An 18837-nucleotide genomic window follows, 5' to 3' on the forward strand; every position below is an offset into this window, starting at 1 on the left:
TTTATTTATGGAAATACTTGGGAATTTTTCACTTTTTCAAAAGCCAAAAGCTAAAACCAACAACTTCAAAATAAAATTTTCATATATACATGATAAATTGAATAAAATCACGTCCTTCATGGCACATCAACATCTATCCCAAGATAAAACATCAAAAACTACTCAACACACATCTCTATATATACATAGACAACTCCTTAAAGAGATAAATCTTAAACACCCAAGCTCGTCAACACTATACATAAAACTAACAAAGAAAAAACACAAGAAGGACCACATCTTCACATCCAAGCATGTTCATCCATGATGCCTCCAGAAGAAGGATTTATAGTTACAACCACATGTGTCATAGGTAAGGGTAAGCTTACAAAAAAACAAGCATATACCTATACTTCATATTTAAAACAATTTTTTATAATCAATTAATAACAACATCCAATCACATAAAAAGCATATTTCATTTACAACTATCATGAATTACAATCAAGTACTAATCAACATCATAACTTAACCATCAAATATCATCGTCATCAAGAGTCCATCAATCAAGCATCACCATGCACACCAATAATAAACTCCAAAGACATACTCTACTCCATGGAAATTTACATTACATGAGCGGTTAACCTAAATACATCTGTCTCTTTGAACATTTGGGGAGACCCAGATTAATCCTACGGAGGAAGTGTGGTTTTATTGAAAATAGATGAGTGTGGGTAGTGACTTATCTTGGTAAGGTATTGATTAACCTTAACCTCTATAGGAATTCACTCACTCATATATTCTATAGGTCCATTCAGCATTAGCTACCATGAAAACCTCCAACACTAAGTTGAGAGCCCATCAAGCACCTACAACTTGCGTGTCTACTAACAACCAATAACAACTAAACTTGGATTCACTTGAGGTTTGAGATATAACACCTATGTACCTGCCATCTCACCTATGACTTGCCTCAAGGACCCAAGTTTCACCAACATCAACAATCCATCCCATATACACTAAAAGGGTCATTAAACCTCTTGGGAAGTAATTCTCAACACTTTGACATATCATTCAAAATCAAAACATAGGGGTGGTACTGGAAAGATACCCCACTAGGCGAGACCCCTAGGTCTCTTTAGTGAGGCGGAGTTCTGGCATGGAACTTACCTTCCCAAGTATACCTTTTTCAATAAAATATTTCCAAAAGAACACAACTAGCTCCTTTTAATATATAGGTTTAAATAATTCATTACATCTAAAAAAATAGGTTTAAATACTTTTTTGATCCTAAAATTAAATATTCCACACTCATGTTTGCACCTCCTACGTATGCTATGTCAGTGCCTTTCTCCTTAAGAACAGTATCCAATACAAGTTTGTAAGCTTGTTTTTCCATTACATAGCTATCTTTTTTTATGTAGAAAACTCCCATATGCTAAACCAACCACACCTACAAAATCAAACATCAATTTGGTGTTGAAGAATGCTTGCTGCAGTACATCATGAAATGAAGATATCATTTCAATACTTTTCACAGAGAGACTTGTCAAAGAAATCTCAAGCCACACCAACCAAGCACATAGTAAGTACTGATGTGTAAAAATAGAAGCGTACCCTATGGAGTAGTTACAGTGGACCTAAGTTCGGATATCGTACCCTGAAGAGTGTTTTCGATATAATTAAATTTTCAATAAACTAAACAATTTGGATTTTTATCAATAGTTGAAAGATTTGTGTTCAATTACTTGTCAGGAAATAAAACTCAAAAGTAATAAAAAAATAGTGAAATGAATTCAAATAGATAAGAAAGTATACAGTTATGATTAAAAATTGTGCAATTGAATTACCCCAATTGTTCCCAATTGAACTCCTAATCATTTGTCAATCATTAATTTCTCTTAAAGTAGTTAATAGGTTCTGATTAAACTTTATTAAGCATCTTTCTCTTAATTCAAATCCTATTTGGTCAATTAGAAAATAAATTAAGAGAAAGTTAAAGCCTAAAGAGAATAATTGAAATTACCAATAGTATTAAAAATTCCAAAAATACGTTTGTTCATTTATTATTTGAAGGGACCTAATTGTTCTATGATTCCATCGTTCATATGAAGTTTGCCACAAACACATAGTAGAACAATAAAATGACTGAATAAAGACAAGTTTCAATTGATAAAATGATGGTTCATATGTAGATTACATCATACCTTAAAAAAAAAGAGTTTACCTATCCATAGGCACATGCAAACACAAACAAAAACTCAAATAAATGAGGGAATTATACTTTGAAGCCTTCACAATCCTTCCCAAGTACCCTCCAATCTAATAGAGTTCTCACTATGCCTCGCTTACCACTGTGTACAATTTTCATGCACAAAATGCTTCGCCTGAGCGAAACCTAATTTCTCTATTTAAGTGCGCCACTGGCGTGCAAAATTGCCACATGCATAGAAAATTACAACCCGAACAAAATTATCGTGCACGTACAAAATTACCATAGTCATGGTCTTCTCAGCAATGCCTAAATATCTCCAAAAAGTGAATAATTTTAGCTCTTTTTTATATGAAACCTTTAGTCACGTGTCTTACACAAACTAATAACAAATAGTGAGTTTTGCCAAGGAAAGCATGTCACAATGAATCAAATTGAAATGAAAAGTCACTAAAAATACCATCAAATCCTAGTTTATCACACACTCATCAAGAGTAACAATTAATGAACAAATAGACCTTTAGTACAACATGAGTCAACATTTCCATCAACAAGTTCAATCAACCCTTTAATTGCTTTTGCTCGAACAAATGCATGTTCATAACCTATTGCTTCCTTTTGATTCTCCACCACCTTCATGCATTTATCACCCGCCACTGCTACCAAATCATCCTACATGAAAAAAATAATTTCACTAAATAAACATAAACTATAATGCAAAAAGCAGCCATATATTTACAATGGTTTTGCAAACACCAACCTGCCCTAACTCTAGATGAAACCCAACCTAAACTTCAAGAGCAATAACTACAACAAAAAGCTAAGATAAAATTCAAAAGCATTGGCAAATAAAAATAATAATAAAAATAAAAGGAGTGCTAGTAATACACTCTTTCTAACACATTTCTTAACACACACACACACACACACACACACACACACACACACACACACACTCACTTTATTGTATGAGGTGATGCCACGTGACAATCCCATATTTATTATTCTCAACTAAATGCAATGTATTTTATTTTATTCTTCTTTATCAAATGCAATTAATTTGAATATTTGTTTTAATTTTTTAATTCTTCTATATTAAAATCAAAATCATGCATACCAATTACTTACTTGCCTAAAAGAATTATTGAATTAAAGAAATTATGACATGAATGATTTGAATATTCAACTTAACAATACAAACATATATTCAGATTTAAACTATATTTACTACAAAAATTTAGAAATTAATCTATTTTCTGATAATTATATTCTGATTTGATAATATGAGTATAAAATAAATTTAAACTACAAAAAAATAAAATTTTTATTTTTAATAATATAAATTTTAGGAAACAATTCAAATCAAAATAAGACTAATCAAAATAAAATGTGTATCATTAAATCAATATTTTTATATGACAATTATTTTCGTTAACAATTAATACAAAATTGGGAAAATATTTTTGGAAATTTTAAATTTAAATAAAAATAATTACCATGGAAATAATTTATTTCAACATTGATTTTTGGAAACATAATTGAAAAGGAAACTATTTTAAAGAATATTTATATAATATAAATTTCGAAATGCATTGAGGAAGTATGAAGCATCTGCATCTTTTTTTCTTAATGCTCTTATCAATTCTAAAAAATCTTAATTTGGAAACATAATATGTAACAATAAAAATGTTTGAAAATTAAGATACATTTGAAAATCTTCATTCCTTTTTATATGCTTCCTCTTCTCCTTCTCTTTGATATCTATTTTTTGTTTTTTTTTGCCAAATGACCTATTTGGTCCTTTATCTTATTTTTTGGTTCATTTTAGTCTTTTATCTTTTATAAAGATTCAAGATGGTCATTATGTTAGTTTGGAGTTAACATTGTTAACGATAATCATATATTTGTGGCTAATAGCCGCCACAAAATGAAAAATAAGGAACAAACAACCGTGAATCTACAGTTTCATCATTCACAAACCATAATTCCCTTTTTCCCAAATCAAAAATCACAAACCTCACACAATTTAATTAACAATTCAACTTCAGTATAACATCATCTACATGAAATTTGATGCGTAACCTACCTTTCCTAATGTAACACCCTGAAATATTACTAATTATTAATCGATGCTTAATTGTATTTATTGTGTTATTTGACTATATGGTTGACTTGAATGAGTTGAGGTATGACTTGAATTAGTCATGTGTGAATTTCTTGATATGGATGTTGAGTTATGTGGAGTTTTGTTGAGCTAAGTTGAAATTATGAGATTTCAAATTTCACCTAAACCTATTTTGGTAAAATCCTCATCCCAAATTCGTTAACTGTTGGATCATCTTCAAATTTTTTTTCTTGAGGTTCCTAAGACAATTTTACACATTATGACCGTTGGGATTTGCAATATAACATCTTGAGTATGAGACATGATTTTTTTATCCAAGCAGAAAAATTTGAGCTGGACGAGTGTTGCAGGCTACAAATACACCTAACAGTGTAAAAGAGCCATATTCCTCCTCATCTTCCCCTAAACCCTCCCCCAACACCCCAAGATCCTCCTCCACCACCATTGACCATCGATGACCGCCATGAGCCGCCTTTGCTTGCCGTCAGATCACCGTACGGAGAAGAACAATTTAATTGGAGCAGAATCTTCAAAACTCAACTCGAGGATTCGGTAAAGAAAGAAGCCTCCAATCCTTCCTTCGCAGTTTCTTCGAGGTAACCGTGATTTTAAGCCTTCTCCTTGTTAGTTTGAGCCTATCTTTGCATCTCTTCTGACTTGGGAACCATTATTGGATGTTTTTACACTTCCTTTGAAAAACCCTTGAAAAAGAGACGTTGTAAAAGTTTCCTTTTATAAAATAGACTTTGTTTTTGTAACATTTATTGAACCCTGGTCACAATGGCGTGATCAAAATTTCAAAATGACCTCTCTTTGATATGAATTTCAAAACACCCCTTTAGCCCTTTTTTAAATTGAATGGGTATTTGACCCCAAAAGTTAATATTAACCTTGTCTTTGAAATCTATACTCAATTTCCTTCAATTTGATATATAGAACCTTGCTTTTGGACTGACGAACGTGAACGAGAGGGATCTCTGAGCGGCGCAAAGAGAAACTGATGTAGAGCTCACGATAGATGATGGGAGTTTATTATTGTTTACAGTTTTTAATACCATAGTTGGGGTCAGGGAACCTAACTATGGGAATGTATGCTTGTCCCTGTTGCATGCTGGTTTTCAAGAAAACAATGTTTTTGACTAATGGGATGCGATATATCTATTATTGATGAATAACAATATTGTTTTTATTTGACTTGTGTTATCTGAAGGCCCGAGGAGTGTGAATCTCATACATAAACTATATATATATATATATATATATATATATATATATATATATATATATATATATATGTGGAGTGTGACTTACTGATGATATTTCTATTGATGACATTAATTGATATGAGGTGACATTGATGTTTGTTAGTGCTTAGCTTTACTGAGTTTTAAAAGATTGGCTAAAATTTTGTTAAAACATAAGCACTTAGACAATGAAGGAAAGCTGGAGTTGCTGCACATGATGTCCAACGTTATGTCAAGGAATCAGATTGGGCTGCACAATGCACAAGGCAAGATAAAATGTCAAATGAAGAATTGAAGCTGCAGGATCCACGATGTCGGATACGATGTCCAGGACATCCTGCCCGAAAATACTGGACACATAAATCTGTTATATCTTTAACAGATTAATGTGCAGTTAGCAACAGATTTGGCGATCTATCTTTAGGAACGAATTAAAAGATAATTAAAGTTCGAATTACAAACTTGAATAGTTCGTTCAGGGATTAAAGATTAAAGATAAAAACTAAAAGATCAAACTTTATCTTTTAGATCTTTAAGTGCAGATTTTCAGGAGAATGATAGATCTTATCCAGCGCAAGTTGTTGCAGCCCAGATACGCACACTGCTATATAAACATGAAGGCTGCACGAGTTTTCTACGAAGTCCGAGATTGAAAAGTTATTTTGTGAGTTTTGGGACTTGAGTGTTTTGTGAGCCACCTTGATGTTACCCTAACATCAAGTGTTGGACCTGAGTGTGTAGAGTTGATCTCTAATGTTCAGAGAGCAATCTCTGGTGTGTCTTTGATTTATTTGTAAACACGGGAGAGTGATTGAGAGGGAGTGAGAGGGGTTCTCATATCTAAGAGTGGCTCTTAGGTAGAGGTTGCACGGGTAGTGGTTAGGTGAGAAGGTTGTAAACAGTGGCTGTTAGATCTTCGAACTAACACTATTTTAGTGGATTTCCTCCCTGGCTTGGTAGCCCCCAGATGTAGGTGACGTTGCACCGAACTGGGTTAACAATTCTCTTGTGTTATTTACTTGTTTAATCTGTTCATACAGTCAAATATAATCTGCATGTTCTGAAGCGTGATGTCGTGACATCCGGTACGACATCTGTCATTGGTATCAGAATTTCAATGTTTATGATAATATTGACATGAGATTATGTTGTTATTGATGACTATGTTAACATGAGTTGATGCTGTTATTGATGATTATGTTAATATGAGATGATGTTGTTATTGATGATTATGTTAATATGAGATGATGCTGCTATTGATGACTATGTTAACATGAGTTGATGTTGTTATTGATGATTATGTTAATATGAGATGATGTTGAAAATGCACTGTGATGATGTTATATTGTGTATGTACATGGGGGGTGTAGTGACCTTGTTGGATATCCCTGGTGGGGGAAATAGTGGTTAAAGAGTTTTAAGCATCTCTGGAGGGGGGTGGCTTAGAATCTTTAATTATCCATGATCAGTGCATTGATGGTGCCGATGTTTCATACGTTGTGTGTTGTGTATGTACATTGGGGGTGCAGTGACCTTGTTGGATATCCCTAGTGGGGGAAATAGAGTGGTTAAAGAGTTTTAAGCATCTTTGAAGGGGGATGACTTAGAATATTTAATTATCCACGGTTAGTGCATTGATGGTTCCCATGTTTCATATGTTATATGTTGTGTATGTACATGGGGAGTGCAGTGACCTTGTTGGATATCCCTGGTGGGGGAAATAGAGTAGTTAAAGAGTTTTAAGCATCTCTGGAGGGGGATGACTTAGAATCTTTAATTATCCACGGTTAGTGCATTGATGGTGCTCATGTTTCATACTTCATATGACATGAAAATAACATAAACTTTGTCAGTAAGTACTTGTAGTTTCTCATGAGGAGTAATACTTGTACTTGGGGGCATGTCACTCGGTTTGGAACTCCCTTGAGACTTAGGCTGATCACCATGAGGAGGAGTTGCCTGTGCACAACAGGGTGACCTCGACACTTACTGCCTAGTTTTCCTAAGTGAGAGTGTCGTGTGGACACGCTTACGTTATTTCCTTAGGGATGATATCACATTGCATTTGAGAGTTGAGGTTAGGTGCATGCATCATACTGAGCATGATTGATTGGAACTATGGACTGATGATGACTATTTGTTGAGTGTGTGTTGGACTAGTGAATGTTTGTGTAAGCTTATGATATTTTTTAATGTCTTCTTACTAATTGTGGTTATTTGATTTTTGTATTAATTTCTTTTATAATAAACTCACCTCTCGCAATTTTTGTACCGCGTGGTTGGTACCTGTGATGATCGCGAACCTTTGTTTGTGGGAGCAGAATGACAGTAGTAGAGTACGGGAAGTGAGATTCTTTTGTGGAGCCGACGTGATGACGTTGGGATTATTTTAGGAGAGAGTCAGGTTTTGTTAATCAACTCCTCCATAGTCGGTTACTTAATTTTTGTTTTGAATTGAGGATGTAAATCACAGATTTAAGTATATGTATGAACAAATTTACTTTCCATTATGTGAATGATGTGTACTGAGTTACTATACCTATATATATATATATATATATATATATATATATATATATATATATATATATATATATATTCATTTACTTAAGTGATGGTGCGTTGTTTGGTGAATGTATATCGAGAAAAAATTTACTTTAATTTTTCATAAGCAAATTAACGGAGTTTTCATTTAAAAATTGAAATTCTCGTGATTTTAGAGTGGTGATATCGTAGCGACGAGGTGGGTCATTATTCCTACAACCACCTACACAACATCCTCTTTATTTTCCCATCTCAACTAACAAAATTGTCACCTATAACTTTTTTGGCACTCAAACCCGAGAAGGTTGCTTGATTCAACAAGAACCTCAATACTGCAACGAGATCATCCACAAGACACCGTAATACGGTTCTTCCTTATCCTTTCAACAAGAACTTGGATGCCCACCCAAATAAGACTTTTTATTCCCCTCTTCACTTTGATTCTTGAAGGTCTGATGGCTTTTCAAGTTGAATTGGTTCTGCGATTTTGGGGATTTCAATTTGGTTGTTAGATTTGTTATTTTCAATTTGAGAAAAAAGGTCTAGGGTTTGTGAAGGATGAAACTATTGGTACATTGCTGCTTCTTTCTTATTTTTCATTTGGTGGTGACTTTTAGCCCCTGATATTTGATTATTGTTAACTTCAATCTAACGGAATGACCATTTTGAACTTTCTTAAAAAGATAAAGGACCAAAATGAACAAAAAAGGGATAAATGAACAAATAGGTCATTTGGCCTTTTTTTATCCTTTTCTTTTGTCTTTTCCCTTTATTTTTGCATAACATTGCATAAAAAATTTCTAGTCTTGCCTTTTTTTTCCAGTTTTAGAATTGTGACAAAGGTTGTGTTGTTTGTCACTATACTTCTCCTTTGTCATCTTAACAAAACATGATAGTGAAATAAAAAATCATCATAGTGAAATGGATCCTACATACGAAATCAACTAAATCAAATAAAAAATCAACTAAATCAACTCTTTGTAAGAGAAAGTCAAAAGAAAGCAATGTCATTCTGGTGGGCATGATTTACAACTCTCCCAACCTTCTACACATGGAGAGTGGCATTAAGTTGATACTGGCTCCCAAGTCAATGAGAGCCATTCCCAGTGTGACTTCACCTATTGAACAAGGAATAGTCACACTTCTAGGGTCCTTGTGTTTTGGTGGAAGGATCTTCTGTATCACAACACTACAGTTTCCTTCCACAACAATATTCTCCTGGTGAATGTATTTGTGCTTCCTTGTCAACATATCTTTCAAAAACTTTGAGTAAAGTGGCATCTGCTACAAAGCTTCTCCAAAGGGCATAGCTATTTCCAGTTTCTTGAAAATGTCTAGGAAGCTCGCCATATGCCAGTCCTTATCTTTCTTGGAAGGTACCATGGGATATGACACTTCCATACCCTTATTTGAAGCTTTTTCTTTCCTCTTTTCTCTTTCTTTTTCACTCCTACTCTTTTCTTCATCTTTATTTTTTAAACCTTTTCTTTTTCTTCTTTTTCTTTGTCTTTTCCTACCTCTATTTCTTTTTCTTGGTCTTTTATTTCTTTCTCTTCAACCATTATTTGTTTTTCCCTCCTCTGACTCATCACATCTGTTACCTCATTCTTCTTTTTAACAGTAGTGTCCTTCAAAGCAACAACATCCTCATCCTCAGCCACCACAAGCTTCCTACTTCTTGTTACAACAACTTTACACTCTTCTTTGGGATTCTTCTCAGTATTTGCCCAAAAGCTATTGGATGACTTCTCAGCTAACTGCTTGACCAGTTGACCCACCTGAATCTCAAGGTTTTTCAGGGCTGACTCAGTACTCTTATGGTTGGACATGGTCACTTGCATGAATTAAGCCATGCTTTCTTCCAGTTTGGTAGTCCTCTGGAAAATATTAGGCCCTTGTTGAGGCGGCCTGTTGGAAGGTCCATCCTGGTCCTTATTGAATTGATTACCAGGGTGTGATCTCCATTATCCTTTCTGATTATAGGGACCTTGCTTGAAACCTGAGAATCCTCCTTGGTTGTATCCTTGCCTTTGTTGATTTCCCATGTAACTAACTTCCTGTGTTTGTTCTTCAAAAGGAATACAATGGCCGGATTCATGAGCATCACCACAAATGGCACAACCTATAACCTGTAAAACAGAAGACTATGAAGGTTGACTAGTAGACAATTTAGTTGGTAACTTACCAATTGTTTCTGTTAAGATCTCAAGTTGCTTAGAAAGAAACTTATTTTGTGCCAACACAGCGTCTTGTGATGATAACTCCAATAAGCTCTTCTTGGTGGGTGATGCACTCTATCACGTAGAATAGCATGATCACTGGCAGACATATTTTCAATCGACTCAGAAGCCTCCTCAAGGGTCTTCAGCTTTATCTTTCCTCCTGCTGAAGCATCTAACAACTGTTTGGATTGTGGTCTCAGCCCATCTATGAATATATTCAGCTGACTTGGCTAAGAGAGTCCATGAGTAGGAGTCTTCCTTAACAAACCTTGAAATCTCTCCAATGCTTCACTCAGGGATTCATCTGGGAACTGGTGGAATGATGAGATAGCAGCCTTCCCTTTTGCAGTCTTTGACTCAGGGAAGTATTTTTTTAGAAACTTTTCAACCACTTTCTCCCCCGTCTTCAGATTGTTTCCCTTAAATGAAGAAGCCACCTTTTGGCCTCTCCTACCAAAGAAAATCAAAATAAGCTGAGTCTGATGGCATTGTTTGGTACTCCAGCAATCTTCACAATGTTACAGATTTCTATGTACGTTGCCAAATGTGCATAGGGGTCCTCATTTGGTAATCCATGAAATAAGTTCCCCTGTATCAGATGAATCAAAGAATGAGGATAGTTTATGTTGTGAGCTTGGACTTCAGGACATGCAATATTTGTAAATAATTACGGCACTGAGCTACTAGAATAATCCTCAAGGGTAACCCTTTGCTGGTCTTCATCAGCCATGACAGAGGCTTCTGGTAAGTATATAGCTGATTCCCTTGATGATAGTGAATCAGATGATGTAGAGTCTGAAGATTGAGCTTCTTCTTCTAGAATGGAAGCTACTGTCCTATCTTGCAACAACTTCCTTCTCCTCTCAGCTCTGTTCCTTCTTAAGGTGGCTTCAGTTTCCAAGTCTAGAGGAACTAGGTTGCCTGTGGGAGATCTATGCTTACAAAATACTGATAGCAATAGCGGTTATCCAATTCAAGAAGAAAACAAATATGAATCAAAAGCAAATATTCACAAATAATCAAAGAATAAAGAATAGACACTTAAAGAACTAAACTAAACTTTCCAAATAGAAAGAAGTTCCCCAACAACAGTGCCAAAAACTTGTTCGATGACCGACAAGTGCATCGGATCACGCAAGTAGTATAAAATCGTAAGAACCGAGTATCGAACTCTCGGGGAACTTGTTTTACTTGGTAAAGCTGTGGTTCAGTAAATAATCATCTTGTTGTAAAAGGTTTGTGTGTAGTATGGACACGTGTGTAAACTAACTAATCAAAGGTAAATAAAAAGGTGAGCAGTGGTGGGTGTGAAGGCAGATGGTCAACATGTTGGTCTTCCTACTGGGCGACTAATGTTACTAAAGATGTTCTCTACCTAACAACATTCCTATGTTCTATGTTGTCTCTTGGACTGCTAAATCCCGATGTCTCATGCATGTTTAGCCTAATCCTAATCAAGCATCAGCCTCAGATCCCTCTTGTTGGACTAAACTTGACCAGAACTGCATTAAGACATACATACCCACAACTAGGTTACCGTACCCCGATCCCTTGTGAAAATACGATAAATTAGCCCCGTCCTATCAAGTTCTGAGGATCATACCATTTCCCAATGTTGAATGACCCTAACTGAGCATGCATCTACGTGATCAAGGCAAAAAAATACTAAAATGAAGTACTGATAGCACAGAGAACACATGCAACATCATTAGATAGATATAAGAGTATTTACATCAAGTACCCCGTAGGAAGAACCAATTGAGGATTTAGCTCTCCATAGCTAGGAAGCTTCTCTTACAAAGATGCAAAAGAAAAAATGAAAGATTAGGAAGTACAAGTGGTGAGGATGTCTCCTTCACCTCTAGAAACCTCACAATCACTCAAACTCTCATCCAATACTCCACATGATAACTTCCTCTTCAATCACTGTTGTCCCTCAGGATCTTCACACCAAAAGTTCTCTCCGCCACTCAACCACTCTGATGAATGCTTTCAAGAACAGAGAAAATGCCAAAAATTGAGAACTCCCTACCATTTCTGATTTCAAGCTTTAAATAGTGTTGCTGATTTTTGGTCGTTCGCTTAGCCAAATTAAGTGACGTTTGGCTTAGCACGCCTCTTCTTCACTCAGCCTGGAGGTGCAAGCGGTGCGCTTAGCGAGTTTGACTCTCGCTCAGTGCACCTGTACAGGTCATCTTCTTCTAGGTTCTTCTATGCGCTTAGCCAATCATGCTGCGCCCAGCGGATCATGCGCTCAGCCAGAGGAGGATGGCTCAACGAACTGCAAAAATCAAACTTCACCAAACTTGCTTATTTTACCTAAAATTGAAATGGAAAGGTTATTAAATACACAAAAGTGGGATACTAAGTACTTATTACCTAAATTTACAAAAAGTACTTACAATACTACAAAAAGAACTGTAAATGGAAGGAGTCAAATACAATTTACACAGTTTTTTTACACAAAAGTTAGTCGTATTAACCGACTAACACTCGCCCAGGCGAGTGGCTTGCTTACGGCTAAAGAAATTTCATGGCCCAAGCGAGCTAGTTGCTAGTCTGGCCGAGTTTAGGTTCAAAAAATTCTAGGAAATGACCATTTTGCTCTTTTCCTTGTGGCTTTTTGACAATCAACCATCAAACCCTGAGCGACCCCTTGGCCTTGCACTGTAACCGGTGCTAAACACCATAATTCGATTAGCAATGATCAAAACATCATATCCGAATGATAAAAACATTATACATGGATGAAATTAGGGTCTGACAGTTGCCCCTCTTTATTTATCTTTTATTGAAAATAAAAGATAAGTAAAGATAATGACATTAATTTCATTCGAGTGATCTAACTATTCAAAACTGGACGCCAGAGAAAACAAAAATAGTGAACCTGATAAAATAGAAGACATTTGAAGTCTTTGAAAGCATAAAATAATAGAAGACATTGAAGTCTTGAAAATTATAAAAGTAGAAGACATTGAAGTCTTGTAAAGCATAACACAGAAGGCATTGAAGTCTTGTAAAGCATAACACGGAAGGCATTGAAGTCTTGAAAATCATAAAGGCAGAAGACATTGAAGTCTTGAAAGCATAAAACAAAAGACATTGAAGTCTTGCAAAGCATAAAATAGAAGACATTGATGTCTTGTAAAGCAGAAAATAGAGGACATTGAAGTCTTGAAAATCATAAAAGTAGAAGACATTGAAGTCTTATAAAGCAAAAAAGCAGAAGACATTAAAGTCTTGAAAATTATAAAAGCAATAGACATTGAAGTCTTGAAAGCATAAAACAAAAGCAGAAGACATTGAAGTCTATGGAAACATAAAGACAGAGGATGTTGAACCCTATGAAAAATAAAGGCGAAGATATTGAGTCCTATGGAAACATAAACGTGAGGACGTTGAGTCCTATGAAAGATAAAGGTGAGGACGTTGAGTCCTATGGAACATAAAGGCGAGGACGTTGAGTCCTAGGGAAACATAAAGACAGAGGATGTTGAGTCCTATTAAAAAAATGAGGACATTGAGTCCTATGGAAAGATAAAGGCGAGGACGTTGAGTCCTATGAAAGATAAACAAATGACGTTGAGTCCTATGAATCATGCCAATAATTACTAGTACCCAAGGGCTCAACCTTATAAGAAAGCAAAAGGTTGACTCTTTAAGAGGGTCTCTCATCCTAAACTCAAAAGATAGGACATCGGATTTTGGAAATTGGCATATAAAGAGAAATCTATGCACTTAAAGCCTGATATGGAGCATGAGTTTTGGAATGCAAACTTCGTCTTGGAATGCAATAGATGTAGGCTTTGTATCTAGCAATGCAATGCAAAAGGTTTTGAATCATGAAAACTGTGTAATGCTCATGACATTCTTTCCCACTTTTGTGATTTTTTTTGTGAAAAACACAGATTGACTGTCTCTTTTCGAAAGACGTCATAGTTCATGCCCTTGTATTCATCCCTTTTTTGTTTGAAAACTTTGATTATTCTGCATAGCAAGGAAATATAAGGCATTGGTGCTGACCGCGTGCACCATTGAAGGATGGCAATGGATTATTACACTTTGGTGTATGACCAAGTGAAACTTCCCTGATTTAAGATCATTGAGTGATGCCATGGGTTTGTCAATCCCGCTGAAACTTGATGACATGGGCTAATCCCGAAAGAATTTATATAACAAAGGCTACTCTTGGATTCGAAAGGAACCCTAAGGAGTTTGCATGAGCGATTAACATCAGGTGTACCTCACTATCACAATTGATTTTGGGCATCTTTCACGAGCTCTTGGTCAAATAAGTTTGCTTCTTAAATGTGCAAGTGCAAACCTCAGGGTTTTTTTGGCAATCACAAGCGTGCCCGGGTTCTATTCCAAAATCCTAACTCAAAAGAAAAATTAGTCTTTCCTTGATCCACATGGACTTTATTAGGCTTGTAACATGGTCAGGGGTAAGATGGCTATGAAAGAAAGGATTAGAGAGGCTCAAAGAGTGTTTAAGGGTTATATTGAGTAAGAACCTTGCTTGTACTTTTATTCATTCCAACTTTTTTAGGTTGGGCTCTATTCCTTTTGTCTTATTCATTAATCTTTATTGCACTTTTGCGCCTTCCTTGTAAAATTTGGAGATCTTTTGTTTCCTTTTGCTTTGCTCGCCTTTGGCAGATTTGCTTCTTGCTTTTTTTTCTTAACATCATTGTTGTCCAACCTAGAGCCTAGTAAACCTCATGCATGTGTTGTTTGCATTACTCTTCCCACCAGTTTAGCAGTGGTTCCTACTCAGGGTTTTGTTTTATTTTTTTGTTATTTTTTTTTTCAAGAAAACAATTATACTTTGGCTCGGAGGGGGTAGCAAGGGATAAATTAGTGTTTGGGATGAAGAAACACAGTCATGTGTCATTTCAAATCTTGACAAGAGACTCTTACAGTTTTTATTTTAGGACAAAATCTCTGATAAACACACTCCGGATTGTTTTTTTTTATTTCCCTAACTTCCTGTCTGCCCCTAGGTTTTCTTGAAGCTCATGCATGTTTTTGTGATTTGTCATGACCTTGTAGCAAGAAGAAATGAAAGAAATTTTGTAGGTTCTCGAAAAAGAATTTTCAAGGACAAGAAATATTTAAAGGATTTTCAATTGACAAATTAAGTCAAATGACTTCTGTTCTTCACAACTCATTTTTCTCTCGAGAAAGATAACTTTTAAGAATGATAAGATGAGGTCACATGAATGTTTGTACTTCTTATTTTTGATATGGAAACACAGTCAATCAAATGTTTATTCAACTTTACTTGTCGCTTACGGAACCCCCACCAAACGTGTAGAACGTGCAATTTCTGATTGGGCGGACTTGGAGATTAACTCAAGAGTGCAAGTCACTTGAGCAAACAAACCAACGGCTTACATTCACATTCTAGTGAAAGTTAAATAAATAAGCAAAGATGTAATTGTGAGAGAATGAGAGACAACAACATCAAATTCATCCATATTATTAACATTATGACTGTTGTTTACAGTAATAGCATAAACCTAAAAATCCTAATGACTCATTGGAAACATCTAACAGCAACCTTCAAATTGCCCCAAGCATTATGCACAATATTGCTTGACGATATCATAATTCACAAGCGATTCTCCTCCTCAAATCTCAGCCAGCTTGCATCGATTAGACTTTGCACCTTATGTTTCAAGGTTATACAATGCTCAATGGAATGCCCCAGAACTCCCCCATGATAAGCACATGTCACATTGGGGTTGTATCCTCTGGGAAATGGAGGTTGAGGAATCTTTGATGGTCTTATGACTACCATTTCATTATCGAGCAGATACGGGAGTAAGTCAGAATACAGTATTGGAATTGGGGTGAATTCTACAAGCTTCTTTTCTGGAAAGTGCCTTCCCTGGTTGGTGTTCTGATTAGTATTAGGGGTGGTGTTTGGTCTTAGATGTGCAGCAGGTGGATTTTGAGGCTGATTTAAGGGTGACCTTTGTGGATGGTTGGGCATTCTTGGTTGGTAGGGTGGTGAGTAATAGGAAGGACTGATATTGCCTGAGTATTGATATTGTTGGGGAGGATATTGGTACATAGGATTTAAAGGGGCTAGTGGGAAATTTGGCCATGTAGGAACGGTAGTCACAACATGGGTTTCTCCCTCCTTCTTATTCCCTTCACTCATCACAGGTCTTCTATTACTAGACCTCGCAGTAACAGCATAATCGAATTTCCCTCTTCTCAGACCCATTTCGATCCTCTCGCCAGCAAACACTAAATCTGCAAAACTTGAAGGCATGTAACCTACCATCTTCTCATAGTAAAACACCGACAATGTGTCCACTATCATTGTTATCATCTCTTTCTCCATCATCAGGGGTGCTACTTGAGCTGCCAGATCTCTTCACCTTTGAGCGTATTCTTTGAAAGATTCATTGTCTTTCTTGCACATATTCTGTAGTTGCATTCAATTTGGAGCTATATCAGAGTTATACTGATACTGCCTAATGAAAGCAACCATTAGGTCCTTCCAGGAATGGACCCGAGAAGGTTCCAGGTTAGTATACCAAGTAATAGCTGCCCTAGCAAGATTCTCCTAGAAGAAATGCATCAACAACTTTTCATCTTTCGCATATGCCCCCATCTTCCTACAATACATTTTCAGGTGATTCTTTGGGCAAGTGGTTCCCTTGTACTTATCAAAATCTGGCACCTTGAACTTTGGAGGAATAACCACGTTGGGTACCAAGCACAACTCTGCCATGTCAACAAAGGCATAATTTCCTCCTCCTTCAATGGCGTGTAGCCTCTGCTCCATATACTCAATCCTTTCCTTCTCAAGTACTGGGGAAGGCCCCTTTCCCTTTACAAAATGCAAAGGTTGTGATAACAAGCGACATTGAGATATTCTGGGAGCATTCAGCACACGGATGCCATAAAATGCTTGCCCTTCAGTGGCATATCCTGGATAAACCCCAAACCCTTCCAGAGTGTGGTCTTGGGGAACTTCATGTGTTTTCCGTATGGGTTGAGAGACATTTGCATGATCAGATTGGGGTTGCTGATTATTAATGAGTACAAGTGAAGAATTGTTGATATTCTCACTGAAAGCGTATACAACAGTGGGCGGTGTATAATTAGGAGGTAACCCATATGGTGGGAAGGAATGTTTGCTCTGAACCTGAACATGATGAGGCCCACATGCATTTTTTGCTGCCTCGCCTCCTTGACCTACTACATCTGAGACTGGAGGATTCACTTTATTGAAACCAGCCGAGTGAATCGGGTCTATCTCAGTAGCAGTACTCGTAGCAACAACTGTAGCAGTGTTATCCTCCATCATCTTCCTTATGTTCGTCATTGCTTCCATCATCGTGGTGATCTGTTCCTTCATGGCCTCCATATCGTCCTTCATTTGTTCTTGTACTTCTTCGATTTCACTCATTATTCTGGCCTTGGCATGCGTCTGGTAAGGGTGTTGTAAAGCACGATCTTTCTCTTTGGTTACAATGATTATGATTCTGATTTCAAGGAAAGAATGCAATGAACAATGCAACCAAAGTGGAAAGACAAATAAGCATGAATGCATGTGAATGATACGTTGCTGAAGTATTATGAATATTACATAGGACATTCAATAGAACATAGGGTCGAATCAACTCTAATTTTCACTAAATCTCATCAGAATTCAAGTGCAACTAGAAATAAAACATGGACACATCAATAGTCCCTAATTTTGTAAGTTATTAGCTCAATGATGTGTTGGCAGTAGTCAAAGAAGCTATATAAATTAAACCCATCTTCTGCCCCAACTTTCGCAAGTTGGTTACTTCCATACTTTGACCTTCACTTGATAAAATCCTTTTCTTAAAAGACTATGCTTGGTTTGACTCTATGTTTGCAGGAATATAAATTTTTATCCCCAATATTTGAACAACCTATCATAGAGGAGATATGATGAATGATCAGGGCATAGTTATGCTATGCATAACAAATGTATTTATCAAACTGACACAAGACGCTCGAAAGACCACCCTTTATTATTAACAATGCATTGGGCACCATGTTCATGCGATTTCAATCATTTTCGGGAGAAAAGATTGTACAACCCCAACATGATTTGTTTATAGTTATTACCATGGTACCCAACACATGAAACTAAAAACACGGTGTAAACTTTCACACTTTATTGTGACTTTTGGCGATGAAGAAGGGAATGTAAGGCATGAGCAACTATACGGCAGGATTATGCATAACATGCAAACGATGATAACAAAATGTATGCAATTGGTTGAACAAAAAACATGCTAAATGAATATGTATGACAATGCAATGACTTACGCAAATGCAATGCATGAATATGATGAATGATAAATGCAGGAATGATATGTCCATTATGATGCCATGAAGAGATGCATGATACAATCAAGGAAACCAGACATGGTGAGTTTTCCCTGTGTCCTTAATTCAGGAACCTAATGAAAAGGATACAAAAGTCCACTATCTAGTGACAACTCCCAAGGG

This window comes from Glycine max, chromosome 14, assembly GCF_000004515.6.
Source record: "Glycine max cultivar Williams 82 chromosome 14, Glycine_max_v4.0, whole genome shotgun sequence".
Taxonomy (NCBI): domain Eukaryota; kingdom Viridiplantae; phylum Streptophyta; class Magnoliopsida; order Fabales; family Fabaceae; genus Glycine; species Glycine max.